Source organism: Nyctereutes procyonoides, unplaced genomic scaffold (genome assembly GCF_905146905.1).
Source record: "Nyctereutes procyonoides isolate TBG_1078 unplaced genomic scaffold, NYPRO_anot_genome, whole genome shotgun sequence".
NCBI classification, from domain to species: Eukaryota; Metazoa; Chordata; class Mammalia; order Carnivora; family Canidae; genus Nyctereutes; species Nyctereutes procyonoides.
Genome location: NW_026575160.1, coordinates 27,183,159 through 27,207,870, shown reverse-complemented (window position 1 = coordinate 27,207,870; position 24,712 = coordinate 27,183,159). Strand labels below are relative to the sequence as shown.

Here is a 24,712-nt window from a genome sequence, read left to right as displayed (position 1 = left end):
GGAAAAGTTGCTACAAAGATAATTCTTAGTTGAATATGTTCAAAATGTAATTCCTTGGTAATCTGGGTTTTGGCCAAGACAAATCAAAATCATAGATATATTACAAATGCCAAGTTTTCAGAGAAACAAAAAAAATGCAATAGCAACAGATGCATTCTCCCTAGACATTTGTGTTGAGCCTAGCTATATCCAGAATCTGAAGAAAAGGGGTATTTTTCTATTTCATTTTTATGAATAATAAATTCCTAGTTTCTGTTAATGTCAACTAGTTAAATAAGATTATATTCACTTCTTAGATAATTAGACAGTAGAGTATACTGAGAGAGAAAGGAGAAAGTAGAAAGGCAAAAGAGGAAGAGGAGAAGAAAGAAGAAAGGAAAGAAAAATTTAAAAGGGACTAGGGGAAGTCCATATCTGGTACTTTTAAACTGAATCTGTATTTGAAAATTTGTATTCAAAAAAGGAATACAAAGAGCATCTGTGTTTTTCATTTCTTTTACAACATACTAATGTTAAGATTAACAAATCAAAGTCCCGCTTAAGTAAAAAAGTATTTCTGAGCATGACAGACCACTCCATAAAATGTATTGAAATTTAAGGAAAGAAGCTATGAACAACTCAATAAAGATGAGTATTTTATTAATACAGAATGAGTCAGCCTTATAGTACTGAAAACAATATCTATTTTTTATATTTTTAAAGATTTATTTTTATTTATTTATGATAGAGAGAGAGAGAGAGAGAGAGAGAGAGAGAGAGAGGCAGAGACACCGGCAGAGGGAGAAGCAGGCTCCCTTGTAGGGAGGCCAATGCGGGACTCGATCTTGGGATTCCAGGATCACGCCCTGGGCCAAAGGCAGGCGCTAAACCGCTGAGCCACCCAGGGATCCCCAAAAGTAACTATTTTTAAAATCAAAACTGAAACATCTGTCTTAAAATAAAGACAAGTTTATGCTACATAAATAAATTGTCATAAAAAGTTACTAAGTATATTTAAGTGTAGAATACTGCCTTTATGGACATTAGCACTTTCCCCAAATAAAACACATGCTTTGTGAGATTACAAAATACTGATATTAAATGATATCATTTTAACTTTGAATAGTCAGTGTAGATAGATCAAATCTGAAATTCTCACTTTTTCTCAGAATTCTAATTAAAAGAATCATTGAGACTTTTTAATTTAATTACACTAGACTTGCAAAAGAATTATCTAAAAGATTTTACTTTTTAGAGCAGTTGTATATTCACAGAAAAATAGAGCAGAAAGTATAGAGTTCCCATTTATTCTCTTCCCTATCTCTAAAATACATAAAGTTTTTATTATTAATATCTTGCATTAATCTGGTACACCATTACATTACTATACAGAATTGTTTCACTAAAGATCCACCTATTCAAAAAAAATTAAAATTAAAAAAAAATAAGAATCCATTTCATTAGTCCCTTCCCTCAACTCTGGTAACCACTGATCTTTCTATGAGCTCCATAGTTTTGCCTTTTCCAGAATGTCATAAAATCGGAATCATACAGCACACAGACCTTTCAGATGGCTTCATTCATTCAGTAACATTCATTTATGTTCCCTCCATGTCTTTTTGTGGCTTCATAAGTCATTTCTCTTTATCAATGAATAGACCATTGAATATATGTATCACAGCTAGTTTATCCATTCACCTTTTGAAGGACATCCCAGTTGCTTTCAAGTTTGGCCAATTATGAATACTCTTCTATAAACAGTCTTGTGCAAATTTTTATGTGGACATATGTTTTCAACTCATTTGGGTAATTACTGAATAATGCAATAGATAGATTGTGTGGTATTATATGTATGTTTAGCTTTGTAATAAACTGCCAGACTGTTTTCCACAGTGGCTATATCACTTTGCATTCCTACCAATGAGAATCCTTGCTGTTCTACATACTTGACAGCATTTGGTATTGTCAGTGTTTTGGATTTTAGCCATTCTAATAGGTACAGAGTGGTGTCTCATTGTTTTAATTTGCAATTACCTAATGAAATAAATATTAAGCATCTTTATATGCTTATTTGCCATCTCTATATCTCCTTTAACTAGCTCTGCTTAAAGCTCTTGTTCACTTTTTTTTTAAATTTTTTTTTATGATAGTCACAGAGAGAGAGAGAGAGAGAGAGAGAGAGAGAGGCAGAGACACAGGCAGAGGGAGAAGCAGGCTCCATGCACCGGGAGCCCGACGTGGGATTCGATCCCGGGTCTCCAGGATCGCGCCCTGGGCCAAAGGCAGGCGCCAAACCGCTGCGCCACCCAGGGATCCCTCTTGTTCACTTTTTAACTGAATTGTGTGCTTTCTTGAGTTTTCTGTGTATGTTAGAAACAACTCTGTTTTTTAAAGATTTTATTTATTTATGAGAGAGAGAGAGAGAGAGAGGCAGAGACACAGGCAGAGAGAGAAGCAGGCTCCATACTGGGAGTCCGATGTGGGACTCGATCCCAGGACTCCAGGATCACTCCCTGGGCCAAAGGTAGGCGCTAAACTGCTGAGCCACCCAGGGATCCCAGATACAACTCTTTTATCAGACATGTGCTTCATAAATATTTTCTTCCACTCTAAAAGACTTGTCTTTTCATTCTCTTAGCAGTATTTTCCCCAGAGTGCAAGTTTTTCATTTTAATGAAGTCCAATTCTGCAATTTTTTCTTTCATGAATTGTGCTTTGCCATTTTATCTAAAAAAATCGTATCCAAACCCAAGGCCACTTAGATTTTCTTCTATGTTATCTTCCAGCAGTTTTATAATGTTGCATTTTATAGTTAGCTCTATGACCCACTCTGAATTAATTTTTGTAAAAGGTATAAGGTTTGAGACTTGATTTTTTTATATGAATGTCCAGTTGTTCCAGTATCACTTTTGAAAAAAACCGTCCTTTCCCCATTGAATTGCCTTTGTATTTTTGTCAAATATGAGTCGATTATACATATGGGGTCTTATTTTTGGGCTATTATGTTCCAATGATCGATCTATTCTTTCACTGTTATCATACTATCCTGATTACCGTAGCTTTATAAAAAGTCTTGCAGTCAGGGAGTGTAGTCCTCTAATTTTGCTCTTCTTCAATATTATATTGGCTATTTTGGGTCTTTGGTCTTTTCATGTGAACTTAAAAATCAGTTCATCAGTATTCACAAAATAACTTGGGATTTCTTTGGAATTGTGTTGAATATATAGATCAAGGAAGGAAGACATGACATTATAATCAAGTATTGTGTATGTTTTTTTAAGGGACATGTAATAGCTCCCCACTTACTTAGATCTTTGATTTTCTTGATTCAGAATTTTGTAGTTTTCCAAATTTTAATTTATATATATAGTTAGTTAATTAGTTAGATCTATACCTGGGTTTTAGGATTTTGTTGGTGCTAATATAATGGTACTGTATTTTTAATTTCAAATCCCATTTGTTCATTGCTGGTACATAGAAAAGCAAGTGACTTGTATATTAATCTTGTTTTCTGTAACCTTGTTAAAATCGTTTATTAGTTACAGGAGGTTTTCTTTGGTTGATTCTTTAGGATTTCTACATAGACAATCATGTTATCTGCAAATAGACAGTTGTATTTTTTCCTTCCTAATCTGTATGCCTTTTATCTACTTTTCTTATCTTACTACCTTAGCAAGGATTTCCAGTATAATATTAAATAGGAATGGTAAGGACATCCTTGCCTTGTAGCTTATCTTAGCAGAGACATACAAAGCTTTTCATAATGGCTTTACATAGCATAAATATCCATACAACTACCAGCCTAGTAAAAGAACAGAATGTAGCTGACACCCCAGAAGCTCCTAGAAATTCTATCCCAATCTTTTAAAGATTTTTCTTTTTTCTTTTTTAATCATGAGAGACATAGAGAAAGAGGCAGACACATAGGTAGAGGGAGAAGCAGGCTCCCTGAGGATGGGGAACCTGATGTGGGACTCGATCCCAGGACCCCAGGATCATGACCGAAGCCAAAGGCAGATGTTCAACCACTGAGCCACCCAGGTGCCCCTACATCCCAATTTCTATCACCTACTTAGAATGTAACTATTATCTTTAATTTTGTTGTAACCACTTCTTACATCTTTAAGCCCTGTAGGTCTAGTTTTGGAACTTCATAAAGAAGACATTATTCTTTTTATGTTTAGATTTTTTTACTCAACATTATGCTTATGGGATTTAACCAAGTTGTCATTGCTATACTTTATCTACTTTCATTGCTGGAGAGCAGAGGATCAGCAAAAGTTTTCTGTAAACAATAATATTTTTCAATCCTTCATCAACCTCAAACTTGTAAATATGAGTTCACTACTCACTCATCAAATTTAAATAACTTTTTAAAATTTTCATCATACTTTTCAAAAACATATATTAAAGTTGTAAATGAGGAGCAATTGTTTCATGTCAGTGAAAGGAATAATAATGTTTGTAGTATTCAATGATAGAAAAATTTAGAACTAAATATCTAAGACCATAACCAAAAAAGTTTCTTTTTTTAATACATGGTTTCTGCTAAATTCAAAAATCCTAACTCACAATTACACACTGTTGGGAATGGCCACAGTGCTCAAGGCTCTATCAGATGTTCTAAATAACAAGATTAAATATGAACCTAGAAATTATGAAGATTTCTTACTGTAGACTACTTGGACAACTTTGTCAGATGCTATATCAATAAGAATCACATTCAAAATATACAAAAATTCATCTTTCAATTTTTAAGGTAATTGGGGTGGGAATTGTAAAATTTGGTTGAATTTAGCTCTAATAAGTATTGATTTTCATGGTTCAGACTTTTAAAAATCAAAACAATACTCTTCACTGAGCTCTTTCACTGAAGAATGAGAAGGGTTATCAACTGTTACGCAAAAGTCAACTTTCTGGCAGTTAAGCCATTATGTCACATACCAAGTGCCTTATCACAAGGATGATGCACTAAGTGACTTTTCAGATAAAAGTGGTAATTGACAAGAAATTTCTCCCAAATAATTTTCCTAAAATAATATTGCCTTTAATCATCATTCTTTCTACCAATTTCTAAACAGCAACTGAATTCTGTCTTCCTATATAATCATGAAAACACATCTTTTAAGTACTTCCTAACAAGATAGGGAATCAGTCTTTCCAGTACACTGAGCTGACAAAATTTATATATTTTTATAGTGGATTATGGATACAAATTCATTCCAATTCAGTTTCACTATGCAAAGTGAAAAATAGGACTTAATGTCTCTCTTACCGGAAGGTGGATTAAAATAGATATATTAAGATAGTCTTATTCTCAGATATAAAGAAATATAAAAGAAAAAGAAAGAACTAAAGTTTAGAGCAAAAAGAGATTATTACGGCACAACTGCAGATATTAAATCAAAGGAAGTTACCTACTTTTCATAAGAATACTTTCAAAATTCTTAATAGTTCTCTGCCAAAAGATAAAATTAAAAATAATCCATTTTGCATTAAATATTATTATTGCAAGGCATTACCTTATGTTACTATTTAGAAAATGTTAACAGGGATAGGAATTTAAAGTTACCAAACAAAACACCTGTATGTTTTGTACAAAAAAAAAATCCAAATATTTTTATCACATATTTTTCTACTAATACCTGAATAGCCACAAAACTGAGATGGAAAATATAGAGTACAGATGACTTACATTTGGAGGGCTAGACTTTAATTCTCTCTCCCAGGATTGAGGAGTCTTATTCTTTGTGCTTACAATGCTCCTTTCTCCAGGGTATTCTTCTACTTCCAGAATAGGTCAGGACAAAGCTTCAACAGACTTCTATTATTTGTTTGATCTAGGGGGAAATTATACTTTTAATCAATTATTACAAAATGCATCAAACTTTTTCTTACTGTGCTGGTGGGTGGGGGCTTCTCATTATTTTCTGTTGGATCTGATGTGAACAGAGAAAATAGGAATTGCCATTGTTGAATATTATAATAAATAAATCAAGTACTTTAAATTAACACCACTAAAAGAAACCCACATCTATCTCTTTTCCATTTTTATGGCTAAGCAGCATAGCAAGAGAAAATTAATATTCAAAATCCAAATGACTACAAAAGCCTACTCAAATGTATTTTTAAAAGACTTTAACATAATTTTGCAAATCCATGAGTTTGAATGGACTGGCAGAGACGATTAGGTATCAAATATTTTTACTCATTCATTTTAATGTCTTAGAGCTAAAGAATTACAGGATGATTAGAAAAGTGTAAAGGAAAATCCATTTTTAAAAATTTTAATGGAATAATAAAAAAAGATGATTTCAAGAGTGTGAGACAGACTAGAAACAGATAGCAAAGGATCTGTAGGCAGGGCAAGAGAGCTGAAGTAAAAATTTTAAAGATGGTACAAAGGTTAGGAACTGCTATTCAAACAAAGCATGTTGATCAAGTTAAAGTATATAACATGGGTACATCCTAAATCCCTTTCATATTAATTCTCTAGCAAGTCTATAAGATGTAAAAATGTAACACATACTGCCTTTACAAGGACACAAAAATGTGATGTATGATTATCCGCCCTTTGGTGGTATGAACATTCATAATTTTAAAAGAATTAATTGTATTCTACAAATTTTATCAAATTATAGTTTTCTAATAATGGATATTTTCTGCCTCATTAAAATGAAATATTAAGATAAATGTCTTCAACTTGTGCCATACCCTAGATCACACTCTCTTGCCTTATCTTAAAGTCATTCATATTGCTTCCATTAAATAATAAATTAGAACGTAGGGGGAGCTTCTGGAGAAAAATTGGAAATAAAATATAGATGTTTTGGGGAAATATGTCTTTTAAAGCCAGTTTTTGCTCAGAAATATAAGAGTATTACACTTTTGACTGGTATTAGAAAAAGATACACATAATGGCATTATACTAAACAAAGTCAATCAATATCTATATCAAAACAGCCAACTACCAAAACTAGGTACATGCAGACAGAAGAGTATCTCTTTAAGCCATCAATATAATCACAGATTGATCCTTGTGTGATCATCTTTGTTTTTAGCCATCATAAGGGATACTTTCAATCATTTACCTAGCATACCTCAAAATTATTTCAAAATGAAACAAAAGCACAAATTAGGCTACCAAAAAATTAAAGCTTTGAGGAAGAAAACACTCAAGACTAGATTTTAGGATTACAGACAACTGCTGTTTTCTTTTCAAGAGATTCAATTAATCTTGGCCTAACTTAACAGTCTTACTACTCAAATTTATAAACGTGCACTTTCTGTATGAGTATCTCCATATGCCCTTTCAAACATAGGTAGTAGTTCCACTTTTGTTTCTAGAACACAGAAATTATTTTGCTGTACTTTGGATCAGCGAAGATCAACGTGCATTCCTTTAGGGAAGCCTTTTGAAATGACAAAGGATGAATGATTGACATCAGTAACAAATACTTTTTGTTGTCCTGGACTGACATGTCATTTATAGCAATACCTATGCTAATTAATGCCACACATATCTACCAGATGTGTCAGAGAAATATGCCAGACCCTTCACAGAATATAGCTTGAGTGTGGCTAAAATTACATTATAGATATGGAAATGTATCCCTTTGTGATATAGAACTGATCTCACACACACACACACACACACACACACACACACATACACATGTGTGCACTTACACAGAATATATTTTTACAATAGGGAAAACCCCACTTATATATACAATTAGTTATATCTTGTCTTTTCCATTTTTTTTTTTTTTTACAAAAATCAAACTCTTCCTTACAAAGTTCAAATACATTATAAACTTAACCCTAAAAAAGACAGGACATAATGTATAAAATACAAGTTGTGGCCTTCACAAACTACACTATCATCAAAACACTTTACCATATTGTGCTGAAATTTTATTCTCAGATTTTCTCAGTTATACTGGTAGATCATTAAAATGAGAACCATGTATTAATCATCTTCATTTCTCCATTCCCTAGGACATAATTTGTTATACAGTAGGTGCCAACCTTTGGGTTTTCTAAAAATAAAGAACTAAGCTCCATTAGGTCATCAAAATTATACACAGCACGTTTGTCAGTAAATTCAGTATATACAAAAAAAAGTATTATTAATATTGGCAACCAAAACTCTTAGTCATTAAATCAGATAAACTGGTAAAGAACTCATCTCAGTGTCTAGCACATAGTTAGCACTCAATAAATATGAACTATATTCAGGGTGAGCATTCCTCCTTGATTACCTGAGATAGATGAGGTTCATACTTACTATAATTATTCATAGTTAGCCCTTTCCTTCTTAAAAGTATCCCAGTTTAAAAAAAAAAAAAGTATCCCAGGTTAGATGATAACTCTATATTCACTGAAAGTATCATTAGTTTATTTTTTTCATTTGATTATTTCTTTTTATCAACAAATTTTTGTTCTCCTTTTTTTTTCCATGATGCCATTACATGACAAAAATATTTTGTTGGGATCAGAATAAACAAAACCTTATTCTTTTCACATTAACAAATTCACACAGATGGTCAAAGGCTTACTGAATCCTCATATCCTGGAATTTAAACATTTTATAATCAGCATAGGAATCACCTCCTAGCTGGCAAATCCAAATGGCAAATCTTAATTCTTGGTTTGCTTAACTTCTCTCATTCACTTAGCTTATTTTTCACTCCTTCCTTCTTAAAACTCTCCCTTTGGCTTACATGACACCCCTCTTTCTGGATTCCTCTCCTGCCTCCCAGACTTTTTTTTTTTTTTTTTTTTTGGTGTCTGCTACTTCCTATTCTCAAATGTCATCTTCCTCAATGTCATCTTTCCAAAGACTTCATTCTACTCTTCTGCCTTAACTGCACTCTACTTCCAACATTAACCTCTACTTGTTGCTAATGATTCCCAAACGTATATATCATGTCCACACCTCTCCCTTGACACTCAGCTTTAAAGTTCTTACTAATACACAATTTTCCTCATCTTAATTCCCTCTAACCCACACTCCACAACACAACCTAAGTGTTTTTTACTTTTTTGCTTGGCTTCTGAAATCTAAGACTGATAATATTCTTTCTAGCCCAAGGAAACAACCAACAGTTAAAGAGGAAATGAAGTCCTGCAGAGGATTTACACACAATAGAAGACAAGGGGTGGATATCCAAGCCTACTAGAATGATAGGGACTCTATTCCTGCTATCTCATTTGTAATCCAAACATGTTTCACCTTTAAAAAATATTGCATGCAGTGTTTAGGTTTCAAGGCAAATATTACTAGAAAGAATAATATGATAAACAAATACATCACAAGGATCAGAAAAACACCACTTACAAAACAGCACTCAGGTTTTCTAATATATATACCAATGATTCTATAAAATCTCTTCCACTTCTACAATGAATAGTCCTCTTCCCATTTCTCCAATGACAATTTCAAATTCATCACCCTCACATCCATCAAGTATCTTCAAACACCTCTCTCACCTTTAATCTTTGCAGAATACACCCAATCTGACAAAGTTTGCCAAATGTATGTTTTCATAAAATATCCAAAATTCAAACTAGAAAACTATAAACTAGGTGTAAGATAAAACAAAGTTTAAGGTACTCTAGTAGCCCCCATCAAATGACTCCATTTGCTACCTCATTTGTAGGAATGAAGGCTTAGTCTCACCAAATGTTAATTTTCAAGAAAGGGAGGAAAAGTGTGTGTGTGTGTGCGTGTGTGAGAGAGAGAGAGACAGAGAGAGAGAGAGAGAGAGAGAGAGAGAGAATTCAATTTTTAAGATTTAACAAGTTTCATTTTTTTAAAGATTTATTTATTCATGAGTGATGCAGAGAAAGAGAGAGGCAGAGACACAGGCAGAGGGAGAAGGAGGCTCCGTGCAGGGAGCCCGACATGGGACTGGATCCTGGGTCTCCAGCCAGGATCAGGCCCTGAATCAAAGGCAGGTGCCAAACTGCTGAGCCACCCAGAGATCCCCAACAAGTTTCATTTTCTAAAAATATATTAAGTATTAACAAATAATATTTGCAAGCTCTATAGGGTTCATGATCACCCCTTTCTGACCTCAAGGACAAATTGAAGAAACATGGTTTCTTAAAAAAAAGTGTGGTCTGTTTTCTGATCAACCAATCAAAAAATTTTAAATCTTCTGGTATATAATCCATTTTCATGTTAAGAAATGCTTGCTATTTAATTTCATTATCTAAAACAGCCTGTGAGTACAATTTCCCATTCTCTCTTTGACTCAGCTCTTTATCCTCTACTGCCTCTTAAACATCTTCACTTGAATATTCTGGTTCTGACCCTGCTTCAAACTAATAATGGCTTATATATCTTCAGAATTATATCTCAAACTTTCTCTTTACTCAAGAGCACTCAAGTTTTCTTAAAATATACCAAAAGATGTCTCTAGAAAGTATTCTAAAAACAATGTCTCTTCCACCTTGTGTCTCTTCCACAATGATAGTCCTCTTCCTGTTTCTCCAAGGACAATTTCAAATTCATAGCACTCAGATCCACCAAATATCTTTAAACAGCTCTCCAACCATTAGTATTTGCAGAATACACCATATCTGACAAGATTTTCCAAATATATGCTTTTATAATCTTTTAGACTGGCATAGGGAGAAGGACTAAAACATATTAATACCTAAATTCAGTAAATTTGACTTCAAATAATGCAAACATTTCCCTGGCACCTTTTCTTACTCACGTATCAATTAGTGTCATTTAACAGGAGGGGTTCCTCAATATCTACCAAATAACCCAAAACTCCTTACCCTGAAACCTAAGGCCCTTCATCATAGAATGTAATCTGCCTCTCCCATATATTTTTCCTCTTAGTCTCCCTTACATTCCAGAACAGAACCAAGCATTTCATGGTTGCCTTTACCAGCCTTTAAAGTCGCAATCTGCTCCATCTAGATCGTCTCCCTCTCAAATTCTATTTATTCAAATTGTACTATACCTTTTCAGCATCAATTCAATGACCATCACCTCCAGGAAGCACTCCCTTATTTTCTTAGCCAGAAGTAATCAACCCACATAGCATCTTCTCACCAGCTCCCTGTTGAAAACTGTTCACTTTATCTACCATTTGTCCGCATATCTGATCTCTTGCATGGAGTTAAAAACTCCCAGAAACAGAGAATATGTCTTATTTATCTGTATCTTTCTTAGAAATAATTTTTAATGATTTTCATTACCATTATTTTCAAGTTCTAAGAAAGCCTGTTAGAAATACGTGTCATGGAGAAATACCAAATCATTATTTGATTTATTCTGTAGAAAACACATTTAGACAAACCATACTACGATAGTTAAATAAAATATTTGGTTTTAAATACCTGCTCTGAAGTTCCAAATCAACATTAAAATTTAGAACTCAAAATTAGAGGTTTTTGGCAAAAATCCTGTTATATGACAATGTATTTCCAATGATACAAGAAATCTCTCTAGAGACTGCTGAAGTAATCCTCTGCATTTCATGCAAAGTTAAATTAAAACCAGCATACCCAACAAATCTGGGGTCACCAAAGGTGTTGTTTAGGGTCAGAAAAAGTACAAAAACATATTCCGAATTCTATTTTTATTAGCAATAAATTTCAGGAAATGGAATATTCACACCTGAATTATTTTAGGGAAGAGAACTTACTTACATAAGCTTTGGGTCAAGCATGATGTCTGATATAAAATGAGCTAATCAATGAATGACCAGGATCTTCTAACTGGGAAGACTTCTTTTGTCTCTGGCTCACCCCACCCCTCCATGGTTTACAGGACAGACTCACAGAAGAAAGTGATTTATCTAAGATCTCAGAGACTGTAAGTGGCACAGATGGACTTGAGCTCAGTAAAACTGTCCCAATCCAGTAGTCCTTCCTTTCATAATCAAAGCAAGCCAAACTTACTCAAAATGTGGATAGTACATAAATATACACAAATAATATATTTAATTTCTCTAACTGTATTTCTAAATAACCAATTTCCATTAAATAAAATATATAATAAAAATTAGAAAATATGAATATTTTGTACTTATTGCTTACAGAGCACACTTATTACAACACATTAAGTTTCACATTAAACATACTTCACTTACGTATTATACACGTTTGTAACTGCAGAGTCAAATAAGGATATCATACTTCCAAAACTAATAATATTCCATTCTCAAAAGGGTACAACTAGTATCAGCATCAGTAGCTACACATTTAAAGGAGATCTACTCATTTTACGCATAATTTCTGAGTAGTGGATTGTACATTATCTTATTTATGAAGTGGAAAAAAAATCTCAGCCCAAACAAGCAGTAGAGGGGCTAAAAAGACTACCTTATCTATATTGCCCTGACAATTGAGTTTGGACAACAGTATTTTCTAAATGTACCCTATTCAGCACTGGATATGTAATTACCTTCAGTTCATAGTCTAGACATTAATGCTTTCATAGTATTTAAGACTCCTTGTAACATGCTTGCAGCTTTAAGTAAGCAAGGCTAAATCTTGACCAGATAAATTAGCAAAGAATGCAATAAAAGCTGCAATAAAAGAACTTTATCCTACAAACCTTCAAGTTGCTGCTAAATGAGATTTCTTTGAAATGCAGATCAGTTGAACTAGATTAGTGAATTTTAGCTCCTGTCAACATCATAACAAAATACAAATACAATTGTTCACTGGCCTTATCTCCATGCTTCCATCTGCTGCCTTGTTATTTACTTTCCTTGATTTACTATGCAGATCTAAATAAGGCACATCAAGGAGGGCTTACAACACAATGGCTTCTTAAGCTTTACATCAAGGTATTTGAAACTGAAGCCAGGAAAGGGCTGCCATCAAAGACATATCTCTAATGAACTTCCATATCAGAGAAGGTTTGGTATTTAATACTGCTGTGAAAAGAAAGAGCTACAAATCAGAATGGCCTATGAAAGAAAATGCCTACAAATCTTGATGAGATTAGCACCTCTGAGAATTAATATCCCAATAAAAATGATGTCTGGTACCTTGAAGAGTTAACTTCCAACCTTTGCAAATATAATGCACTGTGTCAAGAGCAGGGAAATCATTTGACAAGGTTAAAAGGTCAGGGAAGAATTTTTAATTTTCCCCCAAAGCTAGAAAATAATATTCTTTTACTCCTGTGTATTGTAAATCCATGTCAGAATAAACACACTTCAACACAATTAACAAAATTAACAAATTGTTATCATTGTTTTCTGTGTCATATGCATTTTACACTATTTTTCACAATGAAAATCAGGAACAACTTCATGGTAAAATAATATAATCTAAAACGACAGCATGCAACATTTGTTCATCAATTCTAGTATTTCCCTTTCCTCCCCCACAGCAAACTATGACAACACAGAGTAAAATCTTCAGTCAATTTGCAAATCCAGAAGTGCCATTTTTATTATATGCCACTATCTTTTTAAGAAATATAGTAAATAAGGAAAGAATTTCCTTCCACCCACTCTTCCCCCACTTTCATTTCTAATGTACAATATTGAATAGGAAAACAATTCACAAACATTAATGAAAGTTTCCAGCAAACTCCGCTTGTACTACTATTTGACATTTTTTCCCCCATAAGCAGTAGGGTCTATAAACAAATAATACTTTTTTTTTTCCTAAAGAAAGCATTTCAATCATTTATGTCATTCTATCGCAAAGGAAGATCCCACAAGCATGTTCTGTTCCGTGGATCAATCAGCTCCAAACCAAAGTAGACATGTTGTCGACTCCAGTGCCTGGAAATCCTGCTGCAGGCTCACCAGATGATGAAAACTGAGGTATGCAGTGTATGGGGGGCCCCACATGGCATTCGGTAGCTTCTGGGCATGTCAAACTTCACAACTACCCTACAGTCAATGACAGCAAACACCTTCCCTGTTCTTGCCTCCAAACATAAACTTGCCTCTCTACCCTCCCTCCGAATTACGGGCAGTCTTCCAGAAACAAAGCCCCAAACAGCAGCAACCTCCCATGACTACACAACAGAAATCACAGTTGTCTTTTTTGCTGGATTTCATTTCATGTAGGCGATGTTCCAGACTTATTTACAACCACAAGAGACTGTTACCTCTTCTTGTGTAATGAAATGACAAAACAACAGATTTGCATATGCAAAAGCAGGTGCTGTAACAGGTTTGACTACTCTTGACCTAAAGCATGTAAAAGAGGCTTATCTGAAACAGCTGTCTCAAAGGTATTGGCGCTCTGATGGGCAGTCAAAATTCCACCATCTGTAGAAGTGTGTGTACAAAATGGCAATAGGAATTAAAAACTGATCAATAAACCTTTCCTCATCTTTACTCATATGCTAAAAATCCCAAGATGTGTATATGTTGGGCTATTTACCTATTCGTTCTAGATAAGATAACTAAAATAGGAATGTTGACTTGCAAAAATAATGTGTTCAATCGATCATTTCAGAACAATTCTTTTCTCCATGCTTACTTGCTGTAACACACCAGACACTAAATTTTAATAGCAGCATTATTTTATCCAGAAAAGTTTTCATAGGATTAATAGTTCTAATTGCTGGGATAGCAACCAAAATAACCACATTACTGGATTTCTGCTACACTATTTGTTTTCCTTAGCTATTGTCCTATATTCAAGCCAGATTTTAGATCTTAAAAATGATGAAATTGTGTGCATGAGTTTTTTAGTCTCTCTTACTTACTTTCAGCTTCAAGTTAGATATATTTTTCTACTGAGATCATCATTTTATCTAAAATAAGAGGCTACTTTTCCGCTTGCACACTAAAGAAACAGATCTGAACATGACCCCTCACTGAACAGAATGACTTGTTTTTGAGTTATATTTGCAGAAGGTAGCACCATATGCCCCAAGCTCCAAGTTGGATGCTCTTTCTACGGTCTAATTTGCTTGTCAAAAGATGTTACAATCACAAACCTACAATGTCTAGACAAACTTAGTATTGCATGGAAAAAAAATGCAAACTATTTTCCTCACTTTCTGTAGAAGTAACAAATTAATTTCAAATAAATGTAAAAGGTTTGTTAAGTCTAAACAATCTCTGAACTACAAATAAAAGGTCCTAGTGTCACATGATTGAAAAAAGAACATACACACATTCACACACATGTACGTAAGCTTAATTATTAAGACCAAAAACCCTGTCTGCTTTATAAAAGAACAGAAACAGCCTGCACACAATTTTCAAGCTGACATAAAAATAATGAACAGAACTTCCTCAACAGAAGTTTCACAAAAACCAATTTTAAATCAGACCACAATTTATTATAAAAATTAACTTTTCTTATTTGAGTGAAATACACCCACTTTTAAAAAATGTTTTTGCAATTTCAATTGTATGTCTTTGAAATCTTGTTTCACGTTAAGGAATCTTAACATTTTGCCACAATAGTATTCTTTTGTCTCACTGTGATTTTGTTAGTCTATTTGTTGTTTCATGACAGGGAGATGGTATCTGATTATGGGAGGGAAAAAGGAAAGTCTATACCTGCAAGCAACTGGTTTGAATTTTTCCTTTGTTTTTTTTTCCTGTTTTGTCTTGTTGCTTAAACATTTAAGAATTAAAATAACCATTTAGAGAAAAAGGCAAGGGTATTCAGTGGCTGTTTCTAACAACTGAGATAAGACATCATTATGACCCCTTCAAAGCCTTTCCAAATTTTTAAAAACTAAAATTATTTACTCAATAGGTTGTAACTGCCTTTTCTGAGCCACAGTAATCCATCATGTGAATAAATATTTAGACAATATTTTAAATGTGTACGATGTACTTGACAGGATGCCACAGTTTCAGGCTGTCATGTAAATACAATCTGATCAAAAACGTTCTGCTTGTACAATAAAAGCCCAGCTAGAAACACAATAGTTCAGCCAAGGAGAGAAAACTGATATCTAGGAAAACCCCAAAAGTGGAAAGTGACCACTAGTGACATAAACCATTGCAATTTCAAGAAGTTTTGAAGTTGTTTTTGTTGAAGCAGTCATCCTATAAAGAATACAAACCTATTTTAAGTACATATCAACAAAGCTTCTTAAAAATTTTCCATTTGTGAAAAGAAGATAGATCTATTTAATAAGCAACCCAATGCAGCAGAAAAAAAACCCAATACACTGCACTACATGTACTGATAGGGAATCATTTTAGGGTACAGCGGGAAGAGAAAAAATCAGGATGCATCAAAGGGTGTGTTTATATTACTATCTCTGAAAAAAAAATGACATAGAGAGATACATATACGTTTATGTATACATTGATTATTTCTAAATAAATACCAAGAAACTGATCATTGTGATTGCTTCTTGAAAGGGACAGTTTTTCTCAAACTTTCGTATGACTGCATATACATAGAAATCAATGCCAAATGTATGGCACATTGGGACAAGGGAGAGACGGCAGTCCCAGACCCCACCTTGCTTTGTTGGGGGCTAAACACATAACATCCCTTCATAGCCTTGAGGTAACTGAGGCACAGCAGGCTACAAGATATTATATATTACCTGTTTTTAATAATTACATTAAAAGTGAACAAACCAAACTGACCGTTTAAAGCATATCATTGGAGAAGGGGAACTTAATATATCCAGTTCAATCTTGCCACAATTTAAGTTTTGTTTTTTTTTTTTTTTTTTTTTTAATTAGTGCCTGCTGGAAAAATCCGATTTCACTTTAAATGGTACTCTACTAATCCCTGAATCTTTCTTATTTATAAATGCTGCTGATAATATTTACAGAGTATATACCAAACCAAGTACTCAAACCAGAGTTCTTTGCAGGCTTGTACCATAATATGTTTACTACATCCTTAGTATGTCAAAAATTTCAGAGGAAATTATTTCTTGTGTGAGATAGGGGTACTAAAGTTAAATCGAATTTTATCCATGATTCTGTTATATTTTATTTTTAATTTATTTTTAATACATACCTATATAAAGCAGGTAAGTCAAGGAACTCATGTGTTAGCTCAAGAAGTTCCAACTGATATTTATTTTTATTTGAATGCAAAAGATGGAAACATTTTATTACTCTAATAAATATAATTTGTTAGCTAGATAAAAAATATTTAAAACATGGTAAGAATTAATAATAGGAGAAATTCTTGGTGCTAGTGCTGCTAATGTTACTGTAACCCCAGCAAATTGTAGCTGTGTGCTAGAAAGCACTTATCGGTAAAGAAAATAAGATTTGAGTTTATTGCACCTTTCAGTCCATTTTAGTTTGTTTTCATAGTGGAACCATGTAATAGTTTTTTTATTAGTTGGCACGGAAAAGCTTATGCTGATAATCATATACATTTGGCAATTGTTTATTTATGATAATATTTGAGATGATGGTGGTGTTTCAAGGAGAAAAAAAGCCAAGACCAATATTCAAAAATAGCAGGTAAAAGATTAGGACTCAGAAAAAAGACAAGGAGAAGAAGTTCTGTGTGACTAGAAAAAAAGATGGATTCAGCACTTTTCCCGTTGGGAGAAAAGTCCAATATGCCAAGAAAAAATAAGGAAGATTCTGTGGCTTTGTGATACTTAGGGAGTTCTGAATATTGATGCCCATTCTGTCTCTAAGGCCTAATTATTCAGACAAAAATATTTGCACAGGCACCACGTCCAGACACTGTCTTCAGCACTAGGAATTCAATGATGCAGCCCCCCTGGCCATCAGAAAGTCAGGAGTAGTGGGTGGAACTGGTGAACAATTGGAGTCAAATATTAACTGCGTGGAAAGAGGAAGTGGAGATACTTTAGTCATAAAAAATAAAAAGCAGTAATCCAAATAAGAAAGAATGGAAATCTGAACTAAGACAGTGGGCAAAGGAGGTGAAGCAAACAGGTCATAAGAGATAGATATTTATTAAAAATGTCCATTTCACTTTGTGATTGACTAAGATAAAAAAACAAAAGACGGAAAACTGAAAATAGCTTTCAGGGGTTTTCACTTGGTTTTATTATGTCATAGATGGCATTCTTTCAACAGGATAAAGAATATAGCAAGGACACACTCCAGGAGGGTTTATACTTGGGGTAGTGGCCTCTAAGAAGGGCACCGGTGATCCTCACCTCCCATTTCTCTTGTCCTAGGTAAGTGTGGGCTGGACTAGTGTCTTGCTTCTAATGGACAGAATATGCCAAATGATGGGATATCATTTCTATGATGAGGTTTCAAAATAACCAACTTCTATCTTTCTCACCTTCTCATGTGCTTTCTCCGATAGAAGCCAGTTGCCATGTGTGAGTTACCCTGTGGTTAAGTCCTCCTGGATATGAAATGATAGGCCCACATCTTTTGTGTGAATGGCACAAAAAACAGGAAATATTCTTCCAACATACAAAAACTATAATCAGACTCAGCAAAGGAGTCACTTAGACAAATGACGAATTAGTTAAGTTTCAATATACATTTTTATTATCTCATTCACATCTTTCCCCTTAACAAAAACAAACTACCAACCAATATTCATATTGGAACTAAACTTATACATTCAGCAATTACAGCCATAAGCTGGCTGCAAGCACAAGAGTTCAGCAAAAAAACAATGAAACCACTCCAAACCTCTGCCATGGCGCTTGAGTTTTCTTGAGTTGGAACAAAGCATTTCAAGTAGCAAAACAAAATTCTTTATATATCTTTGTATTTCTGCCTTTGTACGGGTTTATGTCTGACACTGTATTGCCTGTGTGGAGTGGTGAGTTTCATTTACTTTATAGTCAAAGAGTGAGATAAAGCAAACCATGTACCTTCCAGACTTAGTTGATTTATCCAGATTCAGAAACCACCTCAGTTATTTTTAATAGCAGATCTGCACTCGATATTATGTAACTTTACTGTTAGTTGCTTAATGAATACATGCTGAATTGACAAGAATGGATTCCTCGGCTTTACCACCCTGATAGCCAGTAAGATTATGAATCTCATTCTTGTATTTTCTTGACTTAGAAGACTTCTCTGCTCATAGAGTCCATGAATGTTTACAGAATGAGTGAGTGGATCAATGAATGAGTCTCTCTGTTAATCAGTAAGGCCAATGGTAGATTGAGGAGGGTGTGATTGATGGACCTTGAAAGGAAAAGAAAGGGGAAGGAATCACAGATATTGTTTTAGCGTATGTCATTCATCAAAGGAATTTTATTTTCACACGTTTTAAAATGAAATTTTGGCAGCATCTTTAGAATAGATTTGAACATTATAAAGGTCAGAAACTTCGAGAATGCTAATTGTTAATATGACACTATGATATAAATTTGTCATGGCATATAAGGAAAACGATAGTTATTGCCATTGCTGTGTGTGACAGGCAGGAAAAACAATAGACATGTTACTTGGCAACAGGCTGAAACATCATCATTATCACCATAGAGTCATGGAATCTTCGAATTGGAAAGAATCTTAAAGGTCATCCAGTCCAACATCGGGCTCGACAGATGGCCATCTAGCCTCTGCCTAACCATTTCTAATCATTGTTACTTGTCATGGTAGCCAGTTATATAGCTGAATAATCTCAGCAGTTAAGAGACTCCTTAAATCCAAAAAAAAAAAAAAAAAAGCTGGCTCTTTAAAACTTCTCATTGTCCCTGACTGAAAACTCAGAATTTACATAAAACACATTTTCTCCTTAGGTGGAATGGTATTGAGAAAATGGCACTGGACATGGTATCTGAGGATTTGGATTTGCGTCACAAATCAGCCGCTTGTTAGTCTATTCTTGGTAAGATCATTTAACCTCTGATAAGACAGGGTTGTGATGGGAATCAAAAAGGATAAAATATATGATAGGGCTTTGTAAACTATAAAATGCTATAAGGTACTATTTTTCATTTTGACAACCTTTTGTAAATATACTGTTTCTCTTCTCCAAGTGCCACCCCAGTTATCTTTTGTAGTGTGATATGGTTTTGTGTAGAGGGCAGAAAGCTATCCTGACCCAATATGTTAATTTAAGTCATTCCATTTTTACGAGTAAGGGTAAAATCTCAAAGGAAACTAAATCTCAAGAGAATCTAATCATAGTGCTTTATAATATTACTCTGATAAATCATGTCTTTTAGAGTAATAATAGAAAGCATATTTTTAAATGACGGAAAGATTCTCCATTAGTTTGGGGATATTGTGGGACAAAGTTTGATTTCTCTATCCAAGTTGGAAGTGGGCTTTTAAAAACAGTATTTTAATTTTTCTTTCTGAATGTTTTGTCCCTGAAGATACCTCACAGTTATATTTAATTTTATCTTTCATTAACAGCAGTACTTGCCTAATATTTCATCCTATACATGATTCACTACTCAACATGGAGGAAGGAAAAGAAAGATAAAACCATTTATTGAGACCCAACCATATACCAGAAAATAGAACGCCTTGAGTTAACATGGATATAACAGATGCCAACCAATTCCTTCTGAAAAGACTATCAGTCAACATAAATGGTCTAATGTCATGTAAAATTTTAAGCTCTCATTTTTCTAAACTTTCCTACCTGAAATGGGCCTTCCAGAAACTATTCTAAAGGTTTTAAGATACTTGAAATTTCATCCACACTCTGATTTGAAATTCATAACTTACACATTTTTTACGTTCTATTTTTTATCATTTTTTTTTATTTTTTTTAAGTTGTAATATTCTTTGGAGTTGATTGTAACAGTAAGAGAAATGGTGTTTCTGTACAAATAATACTGTTTCCGAAATATGTGTGCTTCCTAACACTAAAACTATCCACTAAAAATAGAAAAAGAATCATTTTTTTAATGATTTTACAAAATGCATGTAAATGTCCTAAGTCATTAGCTAGAAAAATTTCAGTTTGCTGTATACTCTTGGGAATTAACACCTATCTTGAGAGGTTCTAGTAGGAACTCCTTATAAGGCTGTATTTCTCTGTTGTTACAGCGTTCTACTTTTCACAGCCCTCCATAGTTAATGACGGCAAATCACTTAATGACATTGGTTGAAATGCTTCTTTCCCACTGGTGCTATTTCTTGAGAGTTTGCAGAAAGCTCCCTTACAAACTTCTGTGAGCCCTGTGCTTCTCTCAGTGCCTTACTACCCTTGCCAGCTTGCCAGGGAAGGAAGAGTGAATCATCTATTTGGTAAACATGGGCCTCTCTTTTAGTTCCCATTTAATTCAGGGCCTAGGTGGAAAGAAGGGTGATTATTGGGCCATATACGAGATACGCCCCATGCAGCATAATTAAATTGTCCAATGGGAGTTCTGCACAGCAAGATTCAAATCAGTCTAAGAAAGTGTAATGTTATCTGTCTTCTACATAACCCAGGGTTCAGCATAACTATTTTTCTAAAAATCTTACATAACTTTGTGCGGAAACTATATACACTTGGGGAAGACACACCGTTGCATGTCACAGAACAAAGGGCTGAAGCACTGACGTGTCACAAACATGTTAGAGCTGTGCCAAGATGCTGATCCCTTCTGCCCTCAGGGTGGCTAAAAGAGCCTGGGGCAACCAGGGCCCTCAGGCCAGTCACCACCAGTCACAGGTTAACCCAAGGTGCTCTCTGAATACCATCACTTTCTATGTGTGTCAGAGCATGAATAAAGTTGGGAGACATTACCACAGAAGTAGTAGCTGAATAAAAAAGTTTAACTGCAACAGCTTAGTCACTTGCCATGGCCTGTACACATCTCTGGTCAGGATGTAATGGACTGCGGGTATAACATGATAGACTACTGTGGGTTAAATTATAGAATTTTAATACAATTCACAAACAAATACCCTCACACAATTTTTCTGTGTCCCCAAATAAATAAGTCTCACTAGGCCCTTACACTACTTACTATATAGAAATCAAGAAACTGGATGGTGGGGCACCCTAAAGATTCAAGCCATGGGCAAAACGTTCACTTATATTGACAGAACTTTTCTTTTTTTTTTTTTTTTTTTTTTTTTTTTTTCTGAGCAGGTATTTGTCTCTGCCTATTAGCATCATCTCTACTTGGGTTGCAATTATGTAAACATAAAATGATTTTAATAAAAATAATAAAATTGAGCTTGTTGTCAGCGAGGCTCTAGAAAGCTAAGAACTGCTGGGAACTAACTTCACATTATTTCTATGTGGAAGAAAAGCACAACAGAAGTCTGCAAGATTACATGTTTGCAGCTTATCATACATAAACTTGTCATACAATCTTGATTTAGTGTTCTTAGGGCTCAGTTACTTTATCTGTTACTTGAGGATTAGAAAGCCAACAAAATCCAAATGCTGTTATATAAAAAGATGGATTTTGAAAAAGAGAGAGAAACCCTTTTAAATACTATAATACAACAGCGATGTTAAACAAGGCTCTTTTGCTGTACTGACAGAGTATTTGGTCACCAAAAAACTAGTGAACTGGGGACTCCAGCCAAAAGTAGAATAACTTTAGTATACCTGACATATAAACGGATAAGAAGTATCAAGAGGATAGCATGAAATAATCACATGCCACCATCCAAGGAAATAAAATTTCTAGTTTTATCTAACATATATACATATAGGAAGTACTGTCATATTTTATATCCTACATACCTCGGCAGAATTCAAACCTGGTGACAGAGGGGAATCGCTCCCTGCAACTTCCCCCTAAAACAAGCATTCTCAGCTCAGTAAAGCCTAATAGTTGAGAGAATCCGGAGCCTGAGTATCCATGCTTAATCTTGGACAAATTATTTAACCTTTCAATTTTTCAGTTCTAACATGAAAATACCAAAGAGTTGCTTCAAAAAAAAAAAAAAATTAAGACATTCTAAAGCATGCCTATGCCTGGCCTACAGTAAGCTCTAAACAGTGTCAGATATTTTTATTATTCAACCCACCCCAACTCCCCATCATACCCAATTTAGCCATGCTAAGCCTGCAGATGCTAACATTAACTTTTTAAAACATTAATGAAAATCCACATTTTGTTTATATTTCCTTAGTTTTTACCAAATGTCCTTTTCCTCTTCCGGGATCCCATCTAGGATACCACAGTACATTTTGTCATATTGTTTCCTTAGGATTGCTCCCCTTGACTGTAACAGATTCTCAGATTTTGTCTTTGATAACCTTGACAGTTTTGAGGAATACTGGTCAGGCATTTTGTACAATGTCCCTCAACTGGTATCTCTCTGGTGTTTTTCTCAATATTAGACTGAGGTTATGAATTTTGGGAGGGGAAGGCCATATAGATAAGTTGCCATTTTCATAACACCATATCAAGTATATGTACTGCTGATGCTGATTTTGATGAGCTAGCCAAGGATGGGTTTATCGGGTTTCTCTAAATGTAAATTTACTCTTTTCCCCCTTTCCACACTGTACTCTTTGGGAGAAAGTCACCACCCATAGCCCGCAATTAAGGAGTGAGGAGTTATGGGATCTCTGTGTGGCTCAGTGGTTTAGCACCTGCCTTCGGCCCAGGACATGATCCTGGAGTCCCAGGATCAAATCCCACATAGGGCTCCCTGCATGGAGCCTGCTTCTCCCTCTGCTTCTCTCTCTCTCTCTCTCTCTCTCTCTCTCTCTCATTCTGTGTGTGTGTGTGTGTGTCTCTCATGAATAAATAAAGAAAATATTTTTTTAAAAAAGAGTGAGGAGTTATGCATCACCTCCTTGAGGGTAAAATATCTACACACATTATTTGGAATTCTTCTATACAGGAAATGTCTATTCTCCCATTTACTTAATTCAATCGTTTATTTATATAAGTATGGTATAGACTCATGGTTATTTTATATGTCGTATTTTTATTTGAATACATTTGTATTTTCTGGCATTATAAGAACTCCAGGTTTATCCTGTATATTTCCTGCTGCAATCCAAGAGTAAGTCCCACTTCTCCAAGGATCCTTGGTTCTTTTATTAAAGAATGGTATTCTTAAAATATGGGTGCTAAGTATGCATTGCAGACCTCATTTTTTTAGGTCTGCTCAAGTAACAAAGAAAGGAAATGTGTGTGTGTGTGTACTAACCAGTGTATGTACATATAATTATAAATATTTCTATATGTAGCCATCTGTATCTACACTAAGTACAAGTTTTTATTGAGATAAATTTTATGCTGATGTCTCCAACTCTAATCCATTACCATAGGTCATTCTAGCCTCCTTCCGTTGCTTGTCTGTGAACTTTAAAATTTTGATTAGCACCTTGTCCCATTAAAATATTTCATAAATAAGACATTTTTTTCACTAAACCTTCTTGAACTTCTCCACATTCAAGGGATGGCACAACAAATATATGGGGGCTGCCAACATTTTGTAGGTGAGATAACACAGATTTTGCAGATAATCAATTTTTTTCAAAATCAGAGACAGATTTAAAACATCACAGATTTCTCTTTGATCTAATATATAACACACTTGAGTCACTGAACTTACAGCTTTATATATTTTAAATTGTAAAGCTATTCTCATTTATATTTACCAACAAGCTATATATTACTAGATCATTAAATTTCTCTTATGTATTTTTCATCCAAGTATTTATTTCTCCTTCTTGAGACTTTACTTTTAGAAAATCAAAGTGTGAAAGAAGCTGAGCAAGAAGTGAATATGTATTCTAAAGCCTATACCGTTCATGATAACAAAGAAAAAAATCCATACCACACCTTGCATAGCCAACAGCAATGAAAAATAGGACCTTTGATTTGTTATTATGTTTCCACTCAGATTTTCTTTGCCTTTTTCTCTTTTTAATGTTGTCTTTACCTACAAAATAGGCTTTAGTCCTAACTTGA

The 24,712-nt window shown here is 34.3% G+C and overlaps 1 protein-coding gene across 10 annotated transcripts in view; it reads right to left on the bottom strand.

The window, feature by feature from the left end:
- Positions 1-24,712, bottom strand: part of FOXP2 (forkhead box P2) — a 560,309-nt gene that overhangs the window by 483,912 nt on the left and 51,685 nt on the right. The window contains exon 2 of one of the 10 annotated variants that reach the window (XM_055314791.1): positions 5,675-5,819. The exons of the other annotated variants lie outside the window; for them this stretch is intronic. The gene's annotated coding sequence lies outside the window, so the exon portion shown is untranslated. The remainder of the gene's footprint in view (positions 1-5,674; positions 5,820-24,712) is intronic. 10 annotated transcript variants of the gene reach the window in all.